This window comes from Dermacentor andersoni, chromosome 1 (genome assembly GCF_023375885.2).
Source record: "Dermacentor andersoni chromosome 1, qqDerAnde1_hic_scaffold, whole genome shotgun sequence".
Classification (NCBI taxonomy): Eukaryota; Metazoa; Arthropoda; class Arachnida; order Ixodida; family Ixodidae; genus Dermacentor; species Dermacentor andersoni.
This window is the reverse complement of record NC_092814.1, coordinates 317,843,766-317,857,121: the sequence shown is the minus strand read 5'-3', so window position 1 is coordinate 317,857,121 and position 13,356 is coordinate 317,843,766. Positions and strand designations below refer to the sequence as shown.

Below are 13,356 nucleotides of genomic sequence, written 5' to 3'. Positions count from 1 at the left end.
CATGTAAAGTATATCTGTTGACACGCTCGCCTTATGCGTTCTCGATGGCGTCATAGGGGAACAGTCAACGGCGCACTATTCTAGCGCGATCACGTAGCGGTCGTCGCCGCAGAGCCCGTCGTTTGCGGCACTAGGCTTTTATTCTCACCCTTTCGCCATAACCTCCTCCACCTCCTTCCCCTTGATTGTTCGGCTGCACCTCCTTCTCCGCTTTCCTCCTCACGCTCTATGCGCTAGCACCGTCTTTCATCCCCCTGCTGCGGTTACTCCGAGCACGCCTACACTCAACGCAGGAACAGGCACCTAATAGGTGCGCTCTAAAGAAACCTTCAGAGATTGAAGCGAGAAGTGCATTCATGCTTTTAAATCACGCGTACAACATACGAGACAGCATTCGTTTCGAAAAAGAACAAGCATGAAGGAGGCATCCAAACCACGTAATTGATGATAAGGCGCTTCTGCTAAAAATGCGAAGCACGTAGCGTTCCCCGCATACGTTTCGCGCTTAAGAGGAAACTTTAGCTCGGGTGCTCCTATCTAAATACATGTAAAAGGAGAATTCGTTTTTCTCGGCAAGCACCGCACCAAATTTGACTAGGTTTGTTGCATTAAAAAAAAAACTTAAAATCTAGTGACTGTTGATATCGAATTTTTGATTTAGGTCGTCAATTTTTTATTAAAAATTGGGAAAAATCAAAAATTTTCAGAAAACGAAACTATTCAAGTTTACAACTCTAACTCATCAACGAAAAATGATAATACGATTCTGTGAAATGCATGCGATAGTACATACAAAGCGGACAAAATTGATATGTCACACATGAATCTCAAAAAAATTATTTTCATGGAAATACAGCTTTTGCCGAACGCTTGTAACCAACGTAAGAAATTCGCGTAAGAAGTAAAATGACATATCGAATTTGTGCGCTTTCAATGATCTAATGTATGCCGTTCACAGAACCGCGATATCTGTTCTTTATGCAGAGCTATGAATTTTTAAACTTCCTGCTTCTATTTTTTTCAAACTTCCGACTTTTTGAAAAATCTTGTAACAATATTCAGGCCCTAAATCGAACTTCCGCTTCCAATAGTCATTATAATTTTACTTTCTCTTTCAAATGCAAGAAATTTCATGAAAATCGGTCCCGGGGTTATCTCAGAAAAAACGTTTTTACGTTTTACATGTATTTGAATAGGCCGCGTCGGAGTTGGGCCTGAGCAAGCACCCGCAGCGAGAGTAGCTTGCGACGTGGGATGTGACGTCACTATCCTCCCATATATAAAAGAACCAGCCTTGCAACTTATTTCATTGTTGTCGCACCACCACTATTGGTAGGCACTGGATAGTTAGGACTCCCGATGAGCAGCGTGAATACGCGGAGCGCCAAAGGGAAAAGAAACCGCAAAACCACTTGCGGCGGCCTGTAGCGGTAGTCGTATTGCCCCTGTGGCTGAATAATGCGCCGCAGGATGAACTGAGCAATAAAGCATTGCATACCCTCCTCAGTACTTGCAGTGGTGGTGGTTTTTAACAGCTCCGCTGGATTGCCACTTTCACAGGGCCGGAATGGAGAGTCCATTCTTTTTACTGTAGTCATAGATATTATATATGGACACTTCAGACGCCTGTCGTGCCCGCTTGATGTTCCGTATAAAGTCCAAGTGCGATAAGAATTAGCGGTCACTGCGTGTGCGGCAAGATATGCTGCAAGGGCATGGCTGCGGGTGCGAGGGCAAGTTCGCGAATGTGAGGTGAGATGGATGGTGGCTTGATGTTAGCCGTGTTCCTGCGCGCCATATTTTGGAAGTCACACGACAGAGCGGGCAATAGGGGAGGAGAGCATCGCAGTCCGCGCTGGCTTCTCTATTCAATGCGTACGCGTCCTGCGCGCCGTATGTTGCAAGTGATTACAGCACGGAGTTGCAAACTGAAGGGCGAGACGAAATTGTTGGTGGCTTTGTGCGCGCCATCTTTCGGCGCTCCTACCGTTGCAGGTCGCGTAATCGACGTTTCAGAGACGTGGTGAAGCGAGAGGACGCACGAAGCGTTCACTCTCCACTGCCGGCGCACCTTATCATGCCGGCGTTGCGGCAGAGTGTGTTGAAACTACGCTGGCGTCTTCAGGAGCGTGACTATCATCGGTTTATCTTTGTCTCTGTGCGCGTCCCACCATGACTCTTTGGCAAGTTAGAAAATGATTCATCCTTTTATAATGTCTTTTTATATTCTAACTACGAACCTTAATTCGTGTGATCGATGTTTTTATATCGCCATTGATGCTTCTCCTAAACTGCGGCTTTTGATGAGTAATACTTAAAGTGAAATCTAATTATATGCACAAGAGCCGCTTCACCTTCAAAATTGCTCAAGACAAAAGAGAGGGTCGGTAACAAAAATCTCGTTGTGAACAGGATTAGAACCTCCGCGGGGAGACTCCAATGCATTTCTAGTCCATCGCCTTAAGCGCTCGGTCTCGACTGCCTTTCTTTATATGACATGCGAGCGAACATTATAGAAAACCAAATCGCTACAGAAATTTAATTCAACTGAGTATACATATTGTCAGGCAAGCACGTGCGAACGTCGAATAAAGACTGCCAAGCACTCGGTCGTTTATTCGGGAATATGCTGCTTACGTTCCTAGTGTGTACGCTGCACAAGGAACGTCGGCCACCACTGCCACTGTCAGTCACCAGCACGCCCTCCCCGCATTGCCAGCAAACTCCGCATGCCCTTACGAAAAAGATATACTAACTCGCCCAACAAACCACTGTTACAGGATATCACTTGCGGCGAAATGAAGCGCCCTGCTACGCGTTGGCGGGAAGTCGTGCACGGTCTATGCGCACTGAAGTATTTCTCGAGTTCTCGGGTCATTTTCTGTGGTCGCGAGTGAGCTTTCCGACATAACGTTTCTCTCCAGTCAAGGTTTAGTCGGTCGACGCTGCCCCAAAAAATTAGGTCGTGCGCCAGATTATGTATTGAATCTCATTGGTTGTTTATCAGCGCTGTGATTTACAGCAACAGCTTAAATCTCGGTTTGCTGAGCCTTTGTTTTTCCATTACACCTCCCTTGAAAAATTACCTTGTTCTGATAAGCTCTTGGTTTGTCATATTGCGCAGCAAAAGCCAAGCGCGCTTCCAACTTCCCGCTGGGGATCGAACCCGCGACCCTCCGTAAATGATAAGTGAGGAGTAGAGCGCACGAATGATTGCGTGATCGCGCTGCTTGTTTTTTTTTTTATTATTATTTATCGCCGGTCTTCGACAGAACGTGCAGTTAGCACACATTAAAGTATCACAAATTCAATACATTCAAAAAGAAAAGAAAGAAGCGAGTCAAACCATACAACAAAGCCGTCTTTTCATATTGTACGGGCGTTGTCAAATTAATATTCCTTAGTAGCTGTCAGAGGTTCTAGCCTCCACAGCCATTCCGGAACACGTTGTTGTATTTTCTGCATTTCAATAAATCGTGACATGCATTCTCTGAAATAAACACGAGCGGGCCTAGCGTCAGGATCGCAATAGTACCCTGCCATAAGAGCCCGCCATAAACAGTGGAGAGCGTTCAACATAATAAAGTCATATGGAACTCCGTCATCATCCTTAATTGTAAAATACCTGATCCCTTGGGGGTCCACCGGTAACACTTTTCAGAGTTCGCTTTAAGACGCCCCAGAAAAAAAAACTCCCAGCATTCCAAGAAAACGTGATCTATAGTTTCCGGCTTCTTACAGATCAAGCAGTGGGATACCCATGGTACGATACAACCCTGTTCTTCCATGAAAGTCTTCACGGAGCGCGTTCCGGTGTGAAGCTTAAAAAAACAGGTTTTTGCTCCTGGTGGCACCTCCATGCGTTTTACCCGTTTAAGTACATCAAAGCATGGCCCTCCACTGTACATGGCTCTGTATAACGGCACTGGAAAAACTATGTCACGCACATCTTTGTATAATGTTTTCCTTTTCACTTCACAAAGGCAATTCATTGAAAATCGAACAGAGAGAAATCTTACACTGTCGACCACTTCCTTAAAGTAGCCACGAAGTGATCCGGTCACGCTTGCCGTACTAACAACATGTGCCGGCAAAGCGCCGCTCAACCTGAGCTGACATATGGTGCGCAGAAAAGGATCGCGCACATCGCGAAAAAACAAAAATGGGTTTACCAGTTGTCTAACAAGAAGATGCGCCAAACCCGCACCCTCGTCTTTCACTCTTATGAACAAATTTGTTCGGCTGCACCTTTCCCAAGTTGAACCCCAGAGGAAAACCGCAAACACTGTGCAGCCTTTACACATTTCCTCTCGAACAATACAATGCTTGCCCCCCATGACATAATATAACTTAGTGACAAAAAACATATTCCAGACTGTCGCCCTTGCAAAAATAGACAGCTTCGTACCTTTCCACCTGTCTGCCTTTTCTTTCATTTCATCGGCTTGGCTCCTCCAATATTCACTGCTACTATTGTAGCTATCGAGAGGCACACCCAGATACCTCGTCGGTGTTTTGACCCAGTTGGCGTTCGTGAAGTTGTCTGGTGCAGAAACCCATTCCCGTGCCACAAGCCTAGCGATTTGCCCCAGTTTACTCTGCTACTCGTTACGTCACAGAAATGTTTAACTACAGATATTGTTTCCGATAGACTCGATTTGTCAGTGCAACACACTGCAATGTCATCTGCATATGCGAGCAACTTCACTTCGGTCGCTGCCAATCTGAAACCACGTATTCAGTCATTTTCGTTAATTGCTTCACGCATTGCTTCTACGTAGGTAGCAAATAACAGCGGACTGAGGGGGCAGCCTTGGCGCACTGAACGCATGATGTTAATGGGGGCCCCCAGAGACTTAGTAACAATTAATCCTGTTGTGCAATTCTGGTACGCCAAGGCCACGCCCTCAGTGATGATGGAACCGACATTAACATGATCCAAGATGGCAAACAAAATAACGTGAGCGACACAATCGAACGCCTTTTCCAGATCGAGCTGAAGAACTGCAACGCCGTCACCGGTGACGTCACAGCACTCGAGTACACACCGCATCTTATGGATGTTCGAAAAAGATTGACCGTCCTTTGATGCGGCAAATTTGGTGACCTGCGACAATTTCTTTGATAACGCCTTGAAGTCTGGTAGCTAAAATCTTCATAACGATCCCTTTTTTTAATAATGGGGTTTTACGTGCCAAAACCACTTTCTGATTATGAGGCACAGCGTAGTGGGGGAGTCCGGAAATTGGGACCACCTGGGGTTCTTTAACGTGCACCTAAATCTAAGTACACGAGTGTTATTGCATTTCGCCCCTATCGAAATACGGCCGCCGGGGCCGGGATTCGATCCCGCGACCTCGTGCTTAGTAGCCCAACACCATAGCCACTAAGCAACCACGGCGGGTTCATAAAGATCTTGTAATCAATGTTTGTTAGTGATAGGATGACACGAATCTGAGTCTATTTCATCGGTCTTAGGTATTAGTATGGTGAGCGCTTTTCCAAAGGAAGGCGGCAATGATTTCTTCTCGTACGCGTCATTAAATACGTCTGCTAATAATAGGGCCAGTTCTCTTTTGAAAGCCTTATATAACCCTGCACAGAATCCATCGGGCCCAGGCGACTTGCCCGAGTTAAAATCGCCGATTGCCTTTTCTTCTTCCTTCTGGGTAATGTTGCCTTTTAATCGTTCTTTGGCGTCATCTCCCAGTCTCGGCATCCGATGAAGGAAATCGGCTATAAAACCTTCTACATTCGCTGCCTGAAATGTAAACAGCGACTGATAGTACTGAAAGAAGGCGCGTCCTATGCTCTCGTTGCCAACAACCCCGTTCATTAAAATCTGATCGACATGGTTTCGTCGTCCATGCGCCTTCTCTAGTCCAAGCGCCCTTTTAGTGGGCGTCTCCTCCGCCGCAAATGCATCTGCTCGTGCTCGCACGATCGCACCTTGATAACGCTCTTTGTCGAAGTGTTCAAGCTTTTCTTTCATGTTTCGCACATTGTCGTTGTACACACCAGGCTCTCTGCATTCAAGCGTTATCAGCTGCTGAAGCAGTCTTCGTAAACCCTTTTCTTCCATTTCCATCTCAAATTTGAGATAACTTGACCTTTCTATAGCTTTAATTTTAACCTTTTCTTTAAAACATTCCCACTTCTCTGCGATTGTTCCCGCTACATCACTGCGTACTTAATTAACCGCACATACTACCGCCTTTAATAAGGACTTGTCACAAGGCATTCATTTTCCTCATCTTTCAATTAAATGCATGTTTCCGTTTCCCTATAACAACTTTACATTTTACCATACAGTGATCTGAGAAAGACACGGGTACTGCACAATAACCGTGGCATCTTGGAATTGTATCCAACCAAATGTACATTCGATCCAATCGCGCATGGCTGCTGCCTTGAAAACGTGTAAAAGGCACTTCACACGCCCCTTCCAGACACTCAAAAACGTCAACGAGTTCATTTTCACTAATTAGTTTTGATAACAGTTCACTGCTGCTGTCACGCACACCGGAATTATTGACTGTCTCTGGCGCTCATAACACAACTAAAGTCTCCTAACAGCATAACACGCTTATCGCATCGAACATACTGCGAGAAGTTCGAAAAGAAAAGGGCACGCTCATCTTCTGAATTCGGCGCATATACGAATATGACGCGGAACTCAACATCACACAGAACAATATCACAAGAAACACTCACTCCAGACTGGCAAGAAAAAATACTTTGAATGTGCAGTCCAGGCAGCTTCTTCATAAAAAGAATGCACCCCCCAGCCATGCCTACCGCATGGTTTACCACCGCAAATACCTAGTCGTGAAACGGCGCACCATGCTCCCGGTCTCCTCCTCTCCGTCAACCTTAGTCTAGTCTCCTGGACGTCTAGTACATCTACATCGTGGTCACTGACCAACCGTAGGACCCGACTTTGCCGCCAACCCTCTCACGTTTAATGTGGCAATACTAAGGGACGGTATTTCAGCCACGTTGAACTAAAGAGAAAAGTAGGCCCGGAGCATGGTTCCTACCGCTCCCGACTAGCCCTCGGCTAGCCGCCCCCGGGACCTCCCGGCTTGTTGGTGTCGTTAGGCAAGGCCACTTTGCCCTCAGGCTTCTTTTCAGGTGGTATGTACAGTAGGCTTTGGCTTGTAGCCCATCCGCCTACCTTAAGGCGCCTTCGCCGGCGGCCCCTTGCTGGTGCTGGTCGCACCACCGTTCCTGTCCTTGGTCTCGTCGTGGGGGCGCTTGACTGGCGCACCGAGAGTCCTAGTCCGCTCACCATCGTTGACCTCCTTGTCCTGCAGCATTGCCGTCGTGTCGTTGTCGGGTGCGTCTTCGTTAACGCCCCCCGTAGCAAGGCTCACTGCAGGCAGGACCAGTGCCGCCTTGCCCGTCTTCTCGGCAGCCTCAGCCACCGTGCCTTCCGCGCCGGTGGTCGATGAGCCGCTGAGTGTCGCTGTCGAAACCAAGTCTCCGGTTCCTTTGGCGGCGTCCTCCGTCTCCACCACGTCCATGACGTGTTCAGCAGTAACGTCACTCGCTGCTGGTCCTGTCACGGCGGCGTAGGATTTGACGCAGTCAGCGTCAACGTGGACGAAACGTCTGCACCTGGCACAGCGCGGGACGTTACACTCACGGCGGACGTGTCCCGTGCCTTGGCAGCGCAGGCACTGCATGGGTCGACTGGGGATGACCACCAAGGCCAACTATCCGTCGACGCGGACCTGATGAGGAAGATCCTCCACTTTGACGCCGCTTTTTAGCTTGAGGAGCACAGTCCTGGTGGTTCAACGTCTTGTCGCCCATGCCATGGACGCGAAGACCTTTCCCGGCTTACCTCCTCCACCTTGCTGAAAGCCATGAACGCCGTCGTATGTACTCGTCTGCAACGCCATGCAGCAGCCAGTGAAGCCTAAGCTTCACCTGCTGGTCCTGCGGGTCTACGATGACGCACCGACGTCCCTTCATTTGCAGTTCTTTGAAGGCGATAAGGCGTTTTGTGGCAGTGGCATCAGTCAGGGTCACCGCCCAGACGTGGCTTATCTGGTACGCCCCTATGCATACCACGTCAGGCAACAGGCCTGTCGGCAGTAGAGCGTCCCTGAAATCGACCTTGTATGGTCTCGCACGTACATCACCGTGCAAAAACACGGTGTTAATCTCAACTCGTCCTTTCGGCAGTTGAGGCGAAATAAACGGGTATTCCTTATCATCTTCGGTAAGCCTGTTTCCGCGACCAAAAGTGGCCGCTGTCGCTGCCCCGGAAGAGGCCATGACGCTACGGTCCGGACAGCTCGGCTACCGGATGCAGAATCGATCGCGCTACTTCAGAGCTTGGAAATTTGATTGGTGTGTTCCACGTCATCCAGACTCACAGATCCGAGCCACGTGTGCGCATATGTCTGATACCCACAGAATGCGACGCTATAGCGGGAGAACACGACATTATACTGCGTGTTTTATTTTAACGTTAACTGATTTTTTTAAATCGTCTGATGAATTCATCAGAAATGTACTTACTGCTCTGAAATACAGGAAGAGGTACACATTACTTAAACGGTAAACCAATGCGCATAATGGACTAAGAAAGTTTCACTTAATCAGTGTTCGATTAATTAGTTTATCGCATATATTCCAATACATGAATTGAAGCGCGTTATTTCAAGGGCTCATCCGCTTGCTGCGAATTTTGAGAACACCACCAGTTTTGAGATAAGCGCAGTCAAGCTTCCGGTAAAAATAAGGTGTTGTTTCGTTTACTTACTTTAACAAAACGCCCATCCTGGCCGAGGCGAGCGCAGTTCGAAGGGGGACAAATGCAAGAACACCCGTGTACCGGCCGTGGACTTGGTGCACGGCCGGGTGCATGCACGCATGTCCTGATCCAGGACCGGGAAGGAATTTTCTTTAAGTGCGAGGCTTTTTATTATTGAGGAACCCGTATGAGTTTCCTTTGTAGCAATCGCTACGTTTGGCTGAATGTCTAATTTTCCCTTTATTAATTGCTTCTCTCCACCTTGCGGGTTTTCGCAGAGCTATTACGTCATGCATTCCTGTAACTGGTTTCTTGTTACGGTGATATTATCTTACAAGTGGAAGCTTTCTTCACGACGCGCGATATTCCGGTCGACGATAAGAAATCAGTCACTTTCCCGTCGTTTCTCAGTTGCTTAGCCATTGCGAATAGCGGGACGGCGGCACGTGATAATGGAACAAGCTCAATGTATATGCACCTGCTGCTGCCGAATCCGCGGTACTTATAACGAACGGCCATCGTCGATGGTAACCAAACACTTGTTCTGACCAGCGTTGGAAAGGTGCGATAAGTGCTAGGCATTGCACGCGATAGTGGTTGCAGGAACCACTTTATCTCTCTTTGTTGCTACTTTAGCCAAAGTGCATCAGACACTCGGTAGTCATAAGCTCGATGAAACACCACTGCGCTCTTGTGCGAGAGTAGGACTCGTGCCTGAGGACAACGGCATACCGGATCATGGACAGGGACGGGTGTACCGTTTTCAAGACCACGTCGTCGCCAGCGTCAATTGGCGACCGACGCGCTTCGACGGCGAGGTGCCGAATTCACGTGTATGCGGCCGCTGCCGCGTGATCCCAAGACGTACCATGCTGTTGCCGTGCGGTCAACGCTCTGTGCCTGTCTTGCCACGCAGCCATTTTCGAAGGGGGCGTTGGGCAGTGTCCATTGGATCAAGAGCCATTCGAAGAAGCGGAGTGCTTTGGTTATGAATTACCTACCAGGAAAGCGAGCACCTTGAAGGTGAGGAAGAAGAAAAACAATTTTAGTCGTTCGGTTTTTGAACGGGGAAAGCGAATTACGCATTAGCAATAGTTGCCCTACTGCATGTGTGCATACGTAACGATAGGAGTGCCCGTTTTGATATTGCCGAACTCTTATGTACTAATGCACCTTGATTAAAGGTTCCTTTATACTGTCCATTAAAACTAACACAATAGAACAACAGCAACTCACTGTAGGCTCATGTGAAACATTCTGTGGGAACCCGATATTTCCTAATTTCTTAGTGTACCCGCCGTAGTTGCTCAGTGGCTATGGTGTTAGGCTGCTGAGCACGAGGTCGCGGGATCGAATCCCGGCCACGGCGGCCGCATTTGTATGGGGGCGAAATGCGAAAACACCCCTGTACTTAGATTTAGGTACACGTTAAAGAACCCCAGGTGGTCGAAATTTCCGGAGTCCTCCACTACGGAGTGCCTCATAATCAGAAAGTGGTTTTGGCACGTAAAACCCCAATATTTAATTTTTTTTATTTCTTAGTGTGACAGTCCAGAAGAGATAAGTAAAAAGAAATATGGCAATACTTTACATCTGTGGTGACGAACTAAAGTATACGCTTTGACGTTTCGACGCGAAATTCAAGAAAAAATTTGTCCGTTTCCTTTAGTGCAAAAATTCACTATCTGTTCAAGCAATAATCTTCCTTCTCTTGAAATTCGCAATGAAACATGAGAAAAGGAAGTTGGGGATATCACAAAATTATATTTACTAGTGATTCTTATAAACAATAGCGTTCTTTCGACGTTACATTCCGACGTCAAATTCTTACTCTAAGAGTCTATTCCTGAGCCACTGCAGGCCTCCCTTTTCCCCAACCAGCCACTCCATAACAGTGACCTAGGCCCGTCGCGGGTGACCGCATTTATTTGTGAAGTAGGCTAGCAAACAATAAGATAGCGGTCTCCACTATACTCAAGAATGCTGGTGTGGCCGTAGATTAGCTGGGAGCTGAAATAGATGAAGTATGGTAGCTTTTTCCTCGATTCTGGGTTATCAATCCTGCCTTTTATGTAACAGTGGCTATCTTCATATCAGAAGCCCAATTAGGTCATTCACCTTGAGCAAATATTTATGTTTGATGCGTCTTTAATGTTTAGGCAGCGACAGATACTGCCTGGAGATTTCGAACATATTTACATGTGTACGTTGGTCCACACGAGACTTCATGTAAAAGTATGTTCTAAATGTTAGGGGCAGCGATACAACGCGCCTTTAGTAAAAACAACTTGTCCACTCATAAAATTGTTTATTTTTTTTTCTATTAGGGTGTATTGCTGAAACGAAGCGCACGGCTGCGAGTACACGGGCACCATGGAGCGTGTACTGGAACACTACGAGACCGAACGCACGTTTCACGCCGTGGAGTGTTTGCGACGGGGCGAGGGAGTCCAGCACAAAGACCTGTCAACGCACTACGTGGCCGGATGCACTGCCCGTGTTTCTGCCGCGATCACAGAGTGCCCGTCCTCGGAACCTACAGCTCTGACCCTTGAAGACGTGAACGCTGCCCTTGAAGACCTGAAGACGGTGTTGGGGGACGCCAACCATGACCGGCTGCTGCCAGTGATTCAGAATCAGTTGAATGAGCTTACAGAACAAGTCAGAAGCCAGGAAACTAGATTCGCAGGGATTACTCGTGATATCGGAGCATCCGATCTCACATTTTAAAGGGTGACGGGGCTCAAATGACCACCACGATCTCATTAACCGTGTCGCACCAGCTGACTTTTCTGAGAAACGCGACGGAAGAAGCCAGCACGTCGTCGTCGCTGTCGTTGCACGCGGAAAAGGCGCTGATACTTCTAAGGTTCGAACACTTAGCCGACCTGGAACACTCGCGGCAAACTTCCCCGAAGCCTGATTCCAATCATGTAATTATGTAATTACTCATTGTAAGAGTTTGTACGGTGGCGTTCGGCATTTAACCAGCGCGATATCAATGACAGCCACACGGATTAGAAAAATTGGAAGAGTGCTTTATGTCCTGATCCTGGAAAACTGTGACGTAATCATTCAGCGGCAGGGATCGAGGAAAAAGTTTGCCTAGATTATGGTGTGACACATGAGGAACGCGTACTTTCCTGTTGCTATCTTGAAGGGCTGGGGTATGTGTGGGCCTGCTCTCACTGTGGAGATCGAGTTTAACGGGTTGCTGGTGGACTCCAGGTGTTCGCCGCCTTTTTGGCACGTGAGCGTGTGGGATAGTGTAATACACAAGCATTGTTCGTTTACTTCCCGTGCCATGCCTTGTTTCTGCGACCGCTATGATGACTCATTGCTGCACTTTCACCTAGAATTCCATATAGGTATTGCCTCACCGAAAAATGATGGTTTCCTCCGACACGGAAAGACGAAGTTCGAACTCTTGCTCAACGATAGAGAAATGGACGGTGGTGTCAAAAGAGCACGCTAACGTTCATCCTCGCAGAATGTGTACTGCACTACTGGATGGTCCTTGCCACTTCCCATGTGTGGGACATGAGCTTATCGAACTTTTGATGTCCTTACTCCTTAATGAAATTGGCTCTGCGAAATGTTTTAATTTTTATGCTTTTTAACTGTGTAACCTTTAACTTTTTACCTTTTAACTATTTTAGATTTTAACCCATTGTTTTAAGACTTTACTGGCTGTTCATTTATTTGTTTATTTATTGTGGTAATACAGTTGGTGTTCCTCAATATTGTGCTCCTGGAGTGGTTTCTGACATTATGGAGCCAACCTCGATTCTCTTCTCTCTATAATTGCCGTTCGGCTGCTGAAACCATCGACTTCAAGGCGACGTTCGTGGCGGCCGTATACCACGCTGTAGTACTGCGCGCTCCCTACATCTGAAATGACCGGACAACGTTATTGTTCGCAGTGTTCAAGCCTTCGCAAACTACTTTAAGTGTTATTTGCGGCAAGATCTTTGTACTCCGCCGTCGATTAACGGTGTATTCAAAGCTCTAATATCGCATGCAGTCAGACGATGTAGTCTTACACAAGCTCGACTGGTCAGATAATTGGCGTTGGAGGAGATGTCTTGAACAAGGAATCTGTTGTTTCGGTACTTCTAGGTGGGGATGCTGCTTAGACGAGAATATGATGGAAAGTGACGACAAAACTTCGTCGTGACGTCACAGCGAGTGATCTTCGCAATTATACGGGCACGCCTGCCCGAAAACCCGAGGAGACCTTATCGATTGCTGATCTTTACGAGTGAACAGGCATCGACAGGAGAAAAATTTCTATGATTTCTTTTTCTTCTTCAACTTGATTGAGAGTGTGATGAACCGATAAACACGCTCACATGGGTAGTTTGACCGTCACTACTTTGTAAGGCCTATAGTTGAACTTGGTGATCTTCTTACTTGTGCTGCGATAAACTTGCGGTGTCCTATTTTACTTTAGAGTTTTCATTTATGGCGGTGATCTATCGACATCCCTACTACAGGTCTAAGCTCCTTTGCTTCATTTTCAAAAGCATCAGTTGGCGAATCGTTGCAATAACTTTTGGAGCTTTGTCTTAACTGTAGTTCGGACATGA

At 47.2% G+C, this 13,356-nt stretch overlaps 1 long non-coding RNA gene across 1 annotated transcript; it reads left to right on the top strand.

Annotated features, from left to right (window-relative positions):
* The first annotated feature begins 9,115 nt into the window (after positions 1-9,115).
* Positions 9,116-12,418, top strand: LOC129380902 (uncharacterized). The gene is made up of 2 exons (XR_008609105.1): positions 9,116-9,790; positions 11,095-12,418. It is a non-coding gene; the product is annotated as an uncharacterized lncRNA (long non-coding RNA).
* Positions 12,419-13,356: the final 938 nt, after the last annotated feature.